The 16936-nt window shown below is 44.5% G+C and overlaps 1 protein-coding gene across 1 annotated transcript in view; it reads right to left on the bottom strand.

Moving 5' to 3' along the window:
• The window catches only part of LOC128703074 (probable G-protein coupled receptor Mth-like 1), a 42677-nt gene extending 26340 nt beyond the window's left edge, over positions 1–16337 (bottom strand). The window contains exon 1 of the mRNA XM_070103554.1: positions 16187–16337. The gene's annotated coding sequence lies outside the window, so the exon portion shown is untranslated. The remainder of the gene's footprint in view (positions 1–16186) is intronic.
• Positions 16338–16936: the final 599 nt, after the last annotated feature.

Below are 16936 nucleotides of genomic sequence, written 5' to 3'. Positions count from 1 at the left end.
GGGGCGCATCTACGGAAGGACCCTAGGACCCGAACACACACACACACACACACACACACACACACACACACACACACACACACACACACACACACACACACACACACACACACACACACACACACACACACACACACACACACACACACAATGCCACCCCTGCAACCGCAAATAGGTGAGTACACACACACACACCACAACCACGATCTTGTGTTACATAACTAGTAACACAGTCTTCCTAACAAATTTGAACTCTATTCCGTGTGATTGGAAATTACTATAGTTCCTGAACCCTTAGTGGAACGCTTGACGATATCCTTATCGTCCTTCTGAAGTCCTTCAACTCTAACTGACTTCACTGATGTGAGAAATCCATCCAGTGGGATAGAATATGACAGAAAAAATGCTTTTATTCACGCATTACTAACGGGCTTCCTGCATGCATACCTAAATGTCATCCCTCATCTGTACAATGTATTAAGCCGAAATAAAGAATTCTTAATTTTGTGTAAATATATATATATATATATATAATATATATATATATATATATATATATATATATATATATATATATATATATATATATATATATATATATATATTATATATATATATATATAATCAGGGTTGCAGCACGCTACGGATGTATCCAACGTTGCTTTAAACAGATATACTTGACACACTTAAACTGGCGAGTGTAAACAGAACCTCGGCTCTCCAGGCGTACTCGACCAGACCACTTCAACTCAGGATGGTCCCAGACCATTTGAACCTAAGCTGGTCCCAGACCACTTGGACCAGACACTCTTAGACGATGCAACCTCATCATGCCTCATAATTACAACACAAGAACCACATATAACATGACTGTCACACCAGAACCACATACAACACCAACATTGCAACACAAAACCCCGATCAGAACCACAATATACCCATTAACATCAACGAATAACAATACAACATCTATAACAACATTATCATACCATCATCACTAACAGAATAAACAGAAGAATTGGTATTAGTATAGGGCATATGGTATCCAATCTTACTCCACAAAACGAGGAAGCTACTGAATTCTTCTAGGATTCCCTTCCACCTGATCAAGATGCTATTTTGATTGATTCTCTGCCTCCTCCATTAGGAAACCTTCTCTGGTCAAACCAGTTCTTGTTTCTCTTCAGGAAATGCCTACCAGACTCGGCATTCTAGAAATAAGATTTATAACTAAACCACAATTTCGAGAGGAATCTTAAGGCGACATTTCAGTCCGTCCTTGATCAGTTGTTACTTAATAATGGTCCAGGAAGCATCGAAACATCTACTAGGTTGTGGGTCGGCTGTGATTTGTTCCAGCCACGGTATTGTAACTCTTCAACCAATATTTTTACAGCTAAGCTTATTTACATGAAACACTAAGCCCGTATGGATCATTTAGCAAAAGTAGTGGTGGAGGCTTGATCCTCCGTTCGATAATCACGAGTCAGACATTACTCCAACAGACAGGCTTTGCTCTACAAGGACATTTATCCCTTTAGGGTAAGAGAAACGTAAGTTGAATGTTTACGATCTGATCACCGCGTTGAGAATAAAGAACAGACATATGTACTGTGAACAGAATATATATATATAATATTCACACAATACAATGAGAGTTTAATCCCTTCTTCAGAGGTTCAAATATTCTTGACAGGTGGGTGAGCAGGTTACATGCAGCATTAATGACCCTCGTGCAGTCGATGGGTTTCAAATCTATTACCCAATGCACTATCTAGTGTGGGAACAAACAATGAAATATCTCAGGAACAAATGAAGGAACACTTCAGGAACAAATAATGGAACACTTCAGGAACAAATAATGGAACACTTCAGGAACAAATAATGGAACACTTCAGGAACAAACAATGGAACACTTCAGGAACAAATAATGGAACACTTCAGGAACAAACAATGGAACACTTCAGGAACAAATAATGGAACACTTCAGGAACAAATAATGGAACACTTCAGGAACAAATAATGGAACACTTCAGGAACAAATAATGGAACACTTCAGGAACAAATAATGGAACACTTCAGGAACAAACAATGGAACACTTCAGGAACAAACAATGGAACACTTCAGGAACAAACAATGGAACACTTCAGGAACAAATAATGGAACACTTCAGGAACAAATAATGGAACACTTCAGGAACAAATAATGGAACACTTCAGGAACAAATAATGGAACACTTCAGGAACAAACAATGGAACACTCCAGGAACAAAACGTCGTATAATTTTCCTTATGTAATTGTTGGCAAACACATTTGTGCACCTGTAACGTATCTCTTAAATTTTTGTACCATATTACCTTATGGAGAATATTTCTATGTAAACAAATAAGGCGACAGATGGTAATATAATGTAATCAAATGGGGTGGTGAGGCTGAGGGACTGATTTCTTCTCCTCGTCATCTTTCACCGTTTTTCTCTGTATTGGACTGAAGAAGCCAATGACTGGCGAAACGTTTCCTCCGTGAAGGTTTCCAAATATTGCGCAAATATTGGGGTGATAGATGGAAATGAATTTGAGGTGATGGAAATATATTTGTATGTCAACAAATAGGGTGATAGATGGAAACAGTCAAACGGTGATAGATGGAAACAGTCAAACGGTGATAGATGGAAACAGTCAAACGGTGATAGATGGAAACAGTCAAACGGTGATAGATGGAAACAGTCAAACGGTGATAGATGGAAACAGTCAAACGGTGATAGATGGAAACAGTCAAACGGTGATAGATGGAAACAGTCAAACGGTGATAGATGGAAACAGTCAAACGGTGATAGATGGAAACAGTCAAACTGCTTCCATGAAAAACTGAAGAGAGCTTTGACACGAGAGGAATGTGGACAAGGGTTTACTGAGGCTGAATTCTAAGATGAACGACAGATATTTTACGTTAAGTATCCCCTTCTGCTTCCCCTCCCCCACACAGTATCTCCCTCACAGTATCTCCTTCACACAGTACCTCCCCCACACAGTATCTCCCTCACAGTATCTCCTTCACACAGTACCTCCCCCACACAGTATCTCCCTCACACAGTACCTCCCCCTCCCAGTACCTCCCTCACACAGTACCTCCCCCACACAGTACCTCCCCCACAAAGTACCTCCCCCTCCCAGTACCTCCCTCACACAGTACCTCCCCCTCCCAGTACCTCCCTCACACAGTACCTCCCTCTCCCAGTACCTCCCTCACACAGTACCTCCCTCACACAGTACCTCCCTCACACAGTACCTCCCTCACACAGTACCTCCCTCACACAGTATCTCCCTCCAGTACCTCCCTTCACACAGTACCTCCCCCTCCCAGTACCTCCCCCACACAGTACCTCCCCCTCCCAGTACCTTCCTCACACAGTACCTCCCCCTCCCAGTACCGCCCTCACACAGTACCTCCCCCTCCCGGTACCTCCCCCACACAGTATCTCCCTCACACAGAACCTCCCTCACACAGTACCTCCCCCACACAGTACCTCCCCAACACAGTATCTCCCTCACACAGTACATCCCTCACACAGTACCTCCCTTACACAGTACCTCCCTCACACAGTACCTCCCTCAAACAGTACCTCCCCCTCCCAGTACCTCCCTCACACAGTACCTCCCCCACACAGTACCTCCCTCACACAGTACCTCCCTCACACAGTACCTCCCTCACACAGTACCTCCCCCACACAGTATCTCCCTCACACAGTACCTCCCCCACACAGTACCTCCCTCACACAGTACACCAGTACCTCCCTCTCCCCCACACAGTACCTCCCCCACACTCCCTCACACAGTACCTACCTCCCTCACACAGTACCTCCCACACACAGTAACTCCCTCACACATTACCTCCCTCACACAGTACCCCCACACAGGATCTCCCTCACACAGTACCTCCCCCACACAGTACCTCCCCCACACAGTATCTCCCTCACACAGTACCTCCCTCACACAGTACCTCCCTTACACAGTACCTCCCCCACACCTCCCTCACACAGTACCAGTACCTCCCTCACACAGTACCTCCCTCACACAGTACCTCCCCCTCCCAGTACCTCCCTCCCTCACACAGTACACAGTACCTCCCTCCCTCACACAGTGCCTCCCTCACACAGTACCTCCCTCACACAGTACCTCCCTCACACAGTACCTCCCCCTCCCAGTACCTCCCTCACACAGTACCTCCCCCTCCCAGTACCTCCCACACACAGTACCTCCCTCATACAGTACCTCCCTCACACAGTACCTCCCCCTCCCAGTACCTCCCTCACACCTCACACAGTACCTCCCCTCCCAGTACCTCCCTCACACAGTACCTCCCCCTCCCAGTACCTCCCTCACACAGTACCTCCCCCTCCCAGTACCTCCCTCACACAGTACCTCCCCCTCCCAGTACCTCCCTCACACAGTACCTCCCCGTCCCAGTACCTCCCTCACACAGTACCTTCCCCTCCCAGTACCTCCCTCACACAGTACCTCCCCCTCCCAGTACCTCCCTCACACAGTACCTCCCTCACACAGTACCTCCCTCACACAGTACCTCCCTCACACAGTACCTCCCTCACACAGTACCTTCCCCTCCCAGTACCTCCCTCACACAGTACCTCCCCCTCCCAGTACCTCCCTCACACAGTACCTCCCTCACACAGTACCTCCCTCACACAGTACCTCCCTCACACAGTACCTCCCTCACACAGTACCTCCCCCTCCCAGTACCTCCCTCACACAGTACCTCCCTCACACAGTACCTCCCTCACACAGTACCTCCCTCACACAGTACCTCCCTCACACAGTACCTCCCCCTCCCAGTACCTCCCTCACACAGTACCTCCCCCTCCCTCTCCCAGTACCTCCCTCACACAGTACCTCCCTCACACAGTACCTCCCCCTCCCAGTACCTCCCTCACACAGTACCTCCCTCACACAGTACCTCCCTCACACAGTACCTCCCTCACACAGTACCTCCCTCACACAGTACCTCCCTCACACAGTACCTCCCTCACACAGTACCTCCCTCACAGTATCTCCTTCACACAGTACCTCCCCCTCCCAGTACCTCCCTCACACAGTACCTCCCCCTCCCAGTACCTCCCTCACACAGTACCTCCCCCTCCCAGTACCTCCCTCACACAGTACCTCCCCCTCCCAGTACCTCCCTCACACAGTACCTCCCCCTCCCAGTACCTCCCTCACACAGTACCTCCCCCTCCCAGTACCTCCCTCACACAGTACCTCCCCCTCCCAGTACCTCCCTCACACAGTACCTCCCCGTCCCAGTACCTCCCTCACACAGTACCTTCCCCTCCCAGTACCTCCCTCACACAGTACCTCCCCCTCCCAGTACCTCCCTCACACAGTACCTCCCTCACACAGTACCTCCCTCACACAGTACCTCCCTCACACAGTACCTCCCTCACACAGTACCTCCCTCACACAGTACCTCCCTCACACAGTACCTCCCCCTCCCAGTACCTCCCTCACACAGTACCTCCCTCACACAGTACCTCCCCCTCCCAGTACCTCCCTCACACAGTACCTCCCTCACACAGTACCTCCCTCACACAGTACCTCCCTCACACAGTACCTCCCTCACACAGTACCTCCCCCTCCCAGTACCTCCCTCACACAGTACCTCCCTCTCCCAGTACCTCCCTCACACAGTACCTCCCTCACACAGTACCTCCCCCTCCCAGTACCTCCCTCACACAGTACCTCCCTCACACAGTACCTCCCTCACACAGTACCTCCCTCACACAGTACCTCCCTCACACAGTACCTCCCTCACACAGTACCTCCCCCTCCCAGTACCTCCCTCACACAGTACCTCCCCCTCCCAGTACCTCCCTCACACAGTACCTCCCCCTCCCAGTACCTCCCTCACACAGTACCTCCCCCCATCTCGTAGTTGATGAACCATCGCTAGAATACCTGACGATATTCTCATTGCTGTACTGAAGTCTTCCAGCTCAGTCTGGCAAATTTCAGCACCTTGTATGAGTCCTATCCTGCGTGATGCCTTATAATAATAATAATAATAATAATAATAATAATAATAATAATATCTACAAGTACAACTTATACAGACCATAGCTGACATCAATGACATTATATAGAAAGCCCCTTGTAGTGCAGAGCATTTCAGACAAGTTAGGTTTATTTTGTCCCCAGGATGCGACCCACACCAGTCAGCTAACACCCAGGTACCTACTTACTGCTAGGTGAACAGGGGTAGCAGGTGTCTTAAGTAAACACGTCCTAATGTTTCCACCCGTACTGGGGATCGAACCATGGACCTCAATGTGTGAGCTGAGTGCGCTACCAACATAGCTACGGGACACTTTGAAAGGGGAAACATCGCTAGTTTTTATTCATTGTGTAACTGTCGTATAGAAAAGGCTAGTAGCACTCTCTTGATGCACCATTTTTTTAAAGAAATCTAGTGACTCTCCCCATTCCAAACTCTCCACTCCTAGTGACAATCCTCTCACAATCACTTCCTCACATCCCCACCCCCTTTACTCACATCCCCACCCCCTTTAGTGGCACTTCCCACACACCCAACCACTCCTATTGGCCAATCCCCCCAACCTTGCCTCCCCACCATCACCCACTCCACGACACTCCAACGTATCAACCAGATATGATCACCAATCTGGTATTTAACAGATCGTATCTCACGACCTGTCTAGCTCATTGCTAGACCGGTCGGCTCACACCCGAATGAACCCGGATTCGATCCCTGAGAGAAGTGACACATATAAACAAGTTGAAGAATCAGACACATATGCCACATCTAGGTATCTCTGATGAATTGCACATGTGCAACATCTGGGTATCTTTATTTGTAAACGTATCGCCATCCAGTGGCTTTATCAGTACAAGAACGTAATGTGAAGACTGTAGAGCTATATACAAAAGATGAGGTAATCAGTCCCTCAGCTTTGAGGTTCGTGAAGAGTACTGTTACCCCTGTATTCCCAATAGCAAATAGGTCATTTCCCTAAGTTCGAGAGAACTTGGGGAAATTACCTAAGAATCAATATGAAAATAAACCAGGGATAATAATCCAAAGGATAAAAATGGTGCAGAGGTAATAATCCAAAGAATAATAATCTGTAGAGATAATAGTCCAAAGAATAATAATCTGCTGGGATAATAATCCAAGAGGTTCTTCTGTGAGAACTGCAAAGTTCTCCTGGGTTTGTGGTGCACACTTGAGTGAACTTTGTTTAATCATTGGTTAGGTTTAAACGTTATGAACTACACGAGGGCCATTTAAGGCTACATACAACGTGTACACAACCAGTCAAAGATTCTTTAATCCCTTAAGTAGGGATTAAATTACATTCTAAGTGAATTTATATTGATATACACCCCTGCAAGCGTATATACACAGCTGTTCTCGGTGTATACAGATCAAGAGAGACACTGCTCAGAATATATACAAAGTCGAGAGAACTTAAGTATCGCCCTTCACCCTCTTTCAAGGCTGACAATAATGTACGGTACGATATTTTCTCCCTCGTTCGTGTCTGTCAGAAAAACCATACCGTCTCGTACCGAACTTTATTTAGTAAAAAAAAATCAACCCTACCGTATCGAATTCCGTACCGTACCGTACTGTTCTGTCAGCCATATTCCCAGGTCAATGTTTACATGACTTAAGAAATCGTAATGACACGATTGCAAATAAACCATACCCCCGGCCGGGATTGAACCCGCGGTCATAGAGTCTCAAAACTCCAGCCCGTCGCGCTAACCACTAGACCAGCTAGCCACAATAAGATTCATCCAACTAGGTATATTTCTACACCATAGGAAGGTTAGCACAGGCACCTCTGTGACCACAAATGCAAGTTTTTACAGACGAATCTCCAGCTAGCGTGGCCGTGACGAACTCTAGCTCAAGTCCCTTTACTGCCGTCAACATGACTTAAGAAATCGTAATGACACGATTGCAAATAAACCATACCCCCGGCCGGGATTGAACCCGCGGTCATAGAGTCTCAAAACTCCAGCCCGTCGCGCTAACCACTAGACCAGCTAGCCACAATAAGATTCATCCAACTAGGTATATTTCTACACCATAGGAAGGTTAGCACAGGCACCTCTGTGACCACAAATGCAAGTTTTTACAGACGAATCTCCAGCTAGCGTGGCCGTGACGAACTCTAGCTCAAGTCCCTTTACTGCCGTCAACATGACTTAAGAAATCGTAATGACACGATTGCAAATAAACCATACCCCCGGCCGGGATTGAACCCGCGGTCATAGAGTCTCAAAACTCCAGCCCGTCGCGCTAACCACTAGACCAGCTAGCCACAATAAGATTCATCCAACTAGGTATATTTCTACACCATAGGAAGGTTAGCACAGGCACCTCTGTGACCACAAATGCAAGTTTTTACAGACGAATCTCCAGCTAGCGTGGCCGTGACGAACTCTAGCTCAAGTCCCTTTACTGCCGTCAACATGACTTAAGAAATCGTAATGACACGATTGCAAATAAACCATACCCCCGGCCGGGATTGAACCCGCGGTCATAGAGTCTCAAAACTCCAGCCCGTCGCGCTAACCACTAGACCAGCTAGCCACAATAAGATTCATCCAACTAGGTATATTTCTACACCATAGGAAGGTTAGCACAGGCACCTCTGTGACCACAAATGCAAGTTTTTTATGGTTTTGTATGGTTTATTTGCAATCGTGTCATTACGATTTCTTAAGTCATGTTGACGGCAGTAAAGGGACTTGAGCTAGAGTTCGTCACGGCCACGCTAGCTGGAGATTCGTCTGTAAAAACTTGCATTTGTGGTCACAGAGGTGCCTGTGCTAACCTTCCTATGGTGTAGAAATATACCTAGTTGGATGAATCTTATTGTGGCTAGCTGGTCTAGTGGTTAGCGCGACGGGCTGGAGTTTTGAGACTCTATGACCGCGGGTTCAATCCCGGCCGGGGGTATGGTTCAATGTTTACATGCTATAGAGAAAGCCGTTATCCTTCATACTGTCCACTGTTCCCATGTATTTTAAATAAAACGCGCCGTAATAGTAGTGGCCCAAGAGCTGGAGCCCAGCAGAACACATGGCAAGAGAGAGATTTAAGCTCTCTCCACTGGTATAAGGTACATAAGTAGCAGTTAGGTACACAGTCGCCTGTGCAAGGAACACTAGCCGCAGTGAGGTACACACAGATGCTGGCCTCAGTGGTGTGGCCCTGGTGAGTCAGCTCACCCTACAGGGAGATAATCTCCCTCTGGCCAGTCAGGGTCAACTGCCCTTAAGAGTTGATAAGAAGAGTGACGCCGACCCTATTCTGTCACTCTCAGTTCAACATAACGCTTACAGACAGAAAGGATCCTTGTTCTCTCAAGGGCAGGACCAGACGTAAGGAAAAAATCAACAACAATAATAATAATAATAATAATAATAATAATAATAATAATACTGTTTTACGACCATTCTTTACAGTGTTATTCAGTTATATAGTTGCAAGAGAACCATTAATTCAATACATATGCATTAAAGGTAAATTATTTTGAATAAAATCGAAATGTCGTACGTTGTAACCAGTATTATTATTATTATTATTATTATTATTATTATTATCATTTAGGGGGAAGCACTAAGCCTGTATGGGTCAGAGAGGGACTATTTACTAGGAGACCTAAACTAAAAAAAAAAAAAAATTAAACGGTGGATTCAACAAAGCCTCAGCACCTGTTATATCAGCTAACTCTCTTTTATATGTTTTTCCTGTTGGTTACACTTCAGTCCGTCTGTTATCCGTTCTGTTAATAAGCGCTATTCCGGCAGCGTGGTCCCAGACCAGGCCTTATAAAATGGCAAGGACGTGTCACAGGAAGATGACCATTTAAGAAATACAACGAAACGTAAAGATAAATATATAGTGAATGTAAGAAAAAGTTCGTAAGGGTTACCTGTTATCTTGCCTGTCCAGGAGGCAGAATAGCCAAGGTTAGGTTAGGTAATATTTGCCAGGAAACAGGACAAGTGTTTCCTGGCGTGGGTCTTGTCATATGATGACCCGCAGCTGGAGCTTTAGGTCATCTAACCGAGGCCTTTTACTGGCTTACCAGTTCACCCTTTTTGATAAATAAAACAAGCAATCCTCAAGGCAGAGTGTTAACCAAAGCTAACCAAATGGAAATCATTAAATTTTCATTTCTCGTATCATGAACACATCCACATCTGTAATTCCCCCCAAATTTACACATACACTCACCCAAATAACTGTAAACATAAAATACCTAATATAGATATTGCTCATGAACACATCCACATCTGTAATTCCCCCCAAATTTACACATACACTCACCCAAATGACTGTAAACATAAAATACCTAATATAGATATTGCTCATGAACATATCCACATCTGTAATTCCCCCCAAATTTACACATACACTCACCCAAATAACTGTAAACATAAAATACCTAATATAGATATTGCTCATGAACACATCCACATCTGTAATTCCCCCCAAATTTACACATACACTCACCCAAATAACTGTAAACATAAAATACCTAATATAGATATTGCTCATGAACACATCCACATCTGTAATTCCCCCCAAATTTACACATACACTCACCCAAATAACTGTAAACATAAAATACCTAATATAGATATTGCTCATGAACACATCCACATCTGTAATTCCCCCCAAATTTACACATACACTCACCCAAATAACTGTAAACATAAAATACCTAATATAGATATTGCTCATGAACACATCCACATCTGTAATTCCCCCCAAATTTACACATACACTCACCCAAATAACTGTAAACATAAAATACCTAATATAGATATTGCTCATGAACACATCCACATCTGTAATTCCCCCCAAATTTACACATACACTCACCCAAATAACTGTAAACATAAAATACCTAATATAGATATTGCTCATGAACACATCCACATCTGTAATTCCCCCCAAATTTACACATACACTCACCCAAATAACTGTAAACATAAAATACCTAATATAGATATTGCTCATGAACACATCCACATCTGTAATTCCCCCCAAATTTACACATACACTCACCCAAATAACTGTAAACATAAAATACCTAATATAGATATTGCTCATGAACACATCCACATCTGTAATTGCACTCCCCCTGTAAATTTACACATACACTCACCCAAATAACTGTAAACATAAAATACCTAATATAGATATTGCTCATGAACACATCCACATCTGTAATTCCCCCCAAATTTACACATACACTCACCCAAATGACTGTAAACATAAAATACCTAATATAGATATTGCTCATGAACACATCCACATCTGTAATTCCCCCCAAATTTACACATACACTCACCCAAATAACTGTAAACATAAAATACCTAATATAGATATTGCTCATGAACACATCCACATCTGTAATTCCCCCCAAATTTACACATACACTCACCCAAATAACTGTAAACATAAAATACCTAATATAGATATTGCTCATGAACACATCCACATCTGTAATTCCCCCCAAATTTACACATACACTCACCCAAATAACTGTAAACATAAAATACCTAATATAGATATTGCTCATGAACACATCCACATCTGTAATTCCCCCCAAATTTACACATACACTCACCCAAATGACTGTAAATATAAAATACCTAATATAGATATTGCTCATGAACACATCCACATCTGTAATTCCCCCCAAATTTACACATACACTCACCCAAATAACTGTAAACATAAAATACCTAATATAGATATTGCTCATGAACACATCCACATCTGTAATTCCCCCCAAATTTACACATACACTCACCCAAATAACTGTAAACATAAAATACCTAATATAGATATTGCTCATGAACACATCCACATCTGTAATTCCCCCCAAATTTACACATGCACTCATCCAAATAACTGTAAACATAAAATACCTAATATAGATATTGCCTATTAAATCTTAAGTTAGTTCTAAGATTGCCCAAGATACTCTCCTAATATAGGAGTTTAAATAGAAGCAGTGTATCATGCCAAGACAAATCCAGTCCCATTACAATATTTACCATTTGTAATATTGTTATGTTTATACTACCTATTATAAATGTAATTATGTATATATCTAATTATGTATCTAATAATGTATCTGATAATGTATGTTCAAATGTACTGCTCCATAACGTATGTCAATATAGAGTAAGAATTAGTATTAGTCTGCCCGACATGCCTAGACATGCTAGTGACCTTCTTTGTAATATGTAAACCACACACTAATCTTTACAAGGAAATGAACATCGTCATTGGCATATTTCACACACATGGCAGGAATGTAGCACCTACCTGACGGGTCGTCTATAAACCTGCCTTTTGTTAGTGAAATGATTAGAAAACTAGCAACATAAGCAGACTTGCTTATGTCGTTTGTAAATTGTGAACAACAAGGAGCCCAGTACTGACCCCTGTGGAACACCGCTTGTGACGGGTCCCCACTCTGATTTATCCCAATTTATGCAAACTCTCTGTTGCCTGTGTGTCAACCACGCCTCTGTCTAGGAAAAAATTCCTCCTCCTATTCTGTGTCTCAACTTTCTTCAACAACCTCCGAAGTCCAAATATACAATATCATATTCTGGTGGCCTGGTGGTTAACGCTCTGGCTTCACACGGTGAGGGCCTGGGTTCGATTCCCAGCCAGAGTAGAAACATTGGAGGTGTTTCTTTCCACCTGTTGTCTATGTTCCCCATCAGTAAAATGGGTACCTGGGTGTTAGTCGACTGGTGTGAGTCGCATCCTGGGACACTGACCTAAGGAGGCCTGGTCACAGACCGGGCCGCGGGGGCGTTGACCCCCGGAACTCTCTCCAGGTAAACTCCAGGTAAACCATGATCTACAACTCAAATGTTTTAGTGAAAAAAGTAATTTCGTAAGGCAGAAACGCCCATTTGTAAAACAGCGCTGAGATTCATTTATCAATTTATATCTTTCAAGGTGCCTTCGAATGTATTGTGGAAACGTTTCTCTATATTGACAAACGTTTCTGCAATAAAGATACTCAGGTGTTGCACATGTGTTTAATTCAACCGCAGATGTTAACTCTTACTAGGTCTTCAGCAATAAGTTAAAATAACAGTGTTTGTTAAAGATTAAGACACATGTACAACAGTTGGGTATCTTTATTGATAAAACGTTTCGCCTACACAGTAGACTTCTTCAGTCAGATACAAAGGGAGCAGTAGTAATGGAATAAAGATGATGTAATCAGTCCATCAATCTTGGAGAAAAAGTATTTGAAGTGGTCAGTCCCTCAGCCTGGAGAAGAGTCCAGCTCCATGGCCTGGAACAAGGCAGTCAGTCCCTCAGCCTGGAGAAGAGTCCAGCTTCATGGCCTGGAACAAGGCAGTCAGTCCCTCAGCCTGGAGAAGAGTCCAGCTTCATGGCCTGGAACAAGGCAGTCAGTCCCTCAGCCTGGAGAAGAGTCCAGCTTCATGGCCTGGAACAAGGCAGTCAGTCCCTCAGCCTGGAGAAGAGTTCAGTTTCATGGCCTGGAACAAGGCAGTCAGTCCCTCAGCCTGGAGAAGAGTCCAGCTTCATGGCCTGGAACAAGGCAGTCAGTCCCTCAGCCTGGAGAAGAGTCCAGCTCCATGGCCTGGAACAAGGCAGTCAGTCCCTTAGCCTGGAGAAGAGTTCAGTTCCACGGTCTGGAATGATATGAAGCTGAACCATGAGAACAGAGTCTTAAATACTGTCGAAGTGAAGTGAAAGATCTTGAAGACGTTAAACACTGAGACACTTATGCAACATATGTGAATCTTTATTTATGCAACATCTGGGAATCTTTATTAAAAGATTTCCATATGTTGCATAAGTGTCTCAATGTTCAACATGACTGTTTTCTAAACCACTCATCACACTTGAAGACGTTATAAGGGAGGGGATCCACTAGTGGAAGTAAGAAGGCAACTCCGTCTGGAATCAAACCCTTCTTACTCATGACTAGTAGATATGCGATGTAGAATGTAAGATGTTCTTTGTACCAAGATACCGTTGTGCTGCAGTGTCTGACAGTATTGCAAATGGTACCTTTATTGAGGAAATCTTCCGTTCTTTATTGCGTATCTACTAGTTACGAGTAAGAAAGGTTGGATTCCAGATGGACCAGCCTTCTTACTTCCACAAGTGAATCCCATCCCCTACTGCGTCTTCCAGATCTTCCACCTCATTTTTGACAGTATTTAAGATAACATTCTCATGCTTCAGTTCCATATCGTTCCAGACCATGAAGCTGTACTCTTCTCCAGGCTGAGGGACTGACCACCTCGTTCCAGACCATGGAGCTGGATTCTTCTCCAGGCTGAGGGACTGACCACCTCGTTCCAGACCATGGAGCTGGATTCTTCTCCAGGCTGAGGGACTGACCGCCTTGTTCCAGACCATGGGCTGGATTCTTCTCCAGGCTGAGGGACTGACCACCTCGTTCCAGACCATGGAGCTGGATTCTTCTCCAGGCTGAGGGACTGACCACCTCGTTCCAGACCATGGAGCTGGATTCTTCTCCAGGCTGAGGGACTGACCACCTCGTTCCAGACCATGGAGCTGGATTCTTCTCCAGGCTGAGGGACTGACCGCCTTGTTCCAGACCATGGAGCTGAACTCTTCTCCAGGCTGAGGGACTGACCGCCTTGTTCCAGACCATGGAGCTGGATTCTTCTCCAGGCTGAAGGACTGACCACCTCAAATACTTTTTCTCCAAGGTTGATGGACTGATTACATCATCTTTATTTCATTACTACTGCTCCCTTTGTATCTGACTGAAGAAGCCTACTGTGTAGGCGAAACGTTTTATCAATAAAGATACCCAACTGTTGCACATGTGTCATAATCCTCAACTTGTCGATATTTTATACCATTTTCAACAATGGTGCCTGTCAGGACTAAGACCTAAGTCTTAGAATTCCTCACTAGGCGTAAGACAGTATTCTCAATATGGACTATTGTACAAACTTTTGCATTCAACCCATTTCCGCTACTGAGGGACCCTAACCTCTCCTATCAAGGCTGAGGGGCTGAACCCTCCTATCAAGGCTGAGGGACTGAACCTCTCCTATCCAGACTGAGGGACTGAACCCCTCCTATCAAGACTGAGGGACTGAACCTCTCCTATCAAGACTGAGGGTCAGAACCCCTCCTATCAAGACTGAGGGACAGAACCCTCCTATCAAGACTGAGGGACAGAACCCCTCCTATCAAGACTGAAGGACTGAACCTCTCCTTTCAAGGCCTGAGCGCCTCAAATTGCTTCTTCATCTCTTCCACCGTTTATTCTATGTATTGCACTGATGAACCAATGGCTTGAAAGTCGTCTCCACAACAGAGATGTTCAAGTGTTACACTTGTGTTTTATTCGTGGCAAAGCGAACATTTCTTGGCGTTCCGAAGGAACCCGTTTGCCTGACGTTTTCGGCGCAGTTTTTTTTATAAACTCGCGGTTAAATGCACGTTTTTATAGGTTCTAGTAACGGAGCCTATGTTAACATAAAGAAAACAAGAACATGAAGGGAGAATAGCAGGCCTTTTCAAACACAAACCCATTAATAAAAATATTTTCCCAGCCCATTTTCGGTGCTACTCAAGGAATAACTGACGTGCGTGAATTTACAACGAGCGTTCAGAATTAAACGTTGGGAATTACGTATGAAAAGCAACGTTGTAAACAGATGACAGGTTGATGACCGTCTCTTGGGCTAAGAAGACTGATTTTCGCACACTGCCAAAATCTAAACCGGATTAGAATAATTAAGGGAAAGCGTTAAACCCACAAGTGTCATGCAGTCGACTGAGGAATGACAAGTAATTAGGTTAATTTCGAGAGAGGATAGTTTAAACATGGAAACAAGCTAGAAATTAATACACCAATAACTTGCATATAGGAGAGAGAAGGTTATGAACAAGGTTCGGTCCGACCTGGACTATTTACAAGTCACACTGGTGGAAGACAAGGTGACTTGTAAATGATCCAGGTCGCACCGAAACGTAGTCGTAAGCTCCTCTCTCCTGTTTACGGGTTGTGTATTGTTCCACTCACGGTATTGTGCCTTATTTGTTCTCTACACTGGAAATTAAGTCCCTCACCTGTGTATCAGCGGTGTGTGTGTGAGAGAGAGCGAGACTTGCCCACACCCTCCTCCCTCCAGCACAGGTCCTGCACTGAGCATAGCACCAGCCCCTCGCAGCCTCAGATAACATTACCAAAACGCAGATGACGTAGACATTTTACTCTTCCCTCAAATGCTGCAACATCCTGTAATCCCAAGCTCACACAGTAACGTTTTCCACTGTATTTGTAATCCTTCTACCCACGACTGGGTAACAGGGAAAGAACCGTCAAGTGCAGAATGCAACGTAAGCCTTACGTGTGGCAGTGATGGCACCCAGCATTAGTGCCAAGACGCCATGACGGCATCTTTTGAGATGAGATCAACTTGCATCTTTCTGTCTGCAGCGATGAACAAGATTCTTACACCGCTGGGTAATGTTCACGAGCTATAGTGATTATATACACACACACACACATTATATATATATATATATATATATATATATATATATATATATATATATATAATATCCACGTGTAAACAATAAAGCAGCAATGGACATTAAGACTGCATATTTCGACCCCCATCTGGGATCCTCATCAGGAGAATACAACATTAAGAGGTCCTAAGCATGCCTCAGGCACGCCCCTGGCAGGGCCCAAGCACGCCCTTGGCAGGACCCAGGCACGCCCCTGGCAGGACCCAGGCATGCCCCTGGCAGGGCTCGGCTCTGTTAATCACTTCATATTCAAGGTCTCACGTCACCGTGAATGAATATTTTATT

Source organism: Cherax quadricarinatus, chromosome 86, assembly GCF_038502225.1.
Source record: "Cherax quadricarinatus isolate ZL_2023a chromosome 86, ASM3850222v1, whole genome shotgun sequence".
NCBI classification, from domain to species: Eukaryota; Metazoa; Arthropoda; class Malacostraca; order Decapoda; family Parastacidae; genus Cherax; species Cherax quadricarinatus.
This window is presented reverse-complemented; position numbering and strand designations above follow the sequence as displayed.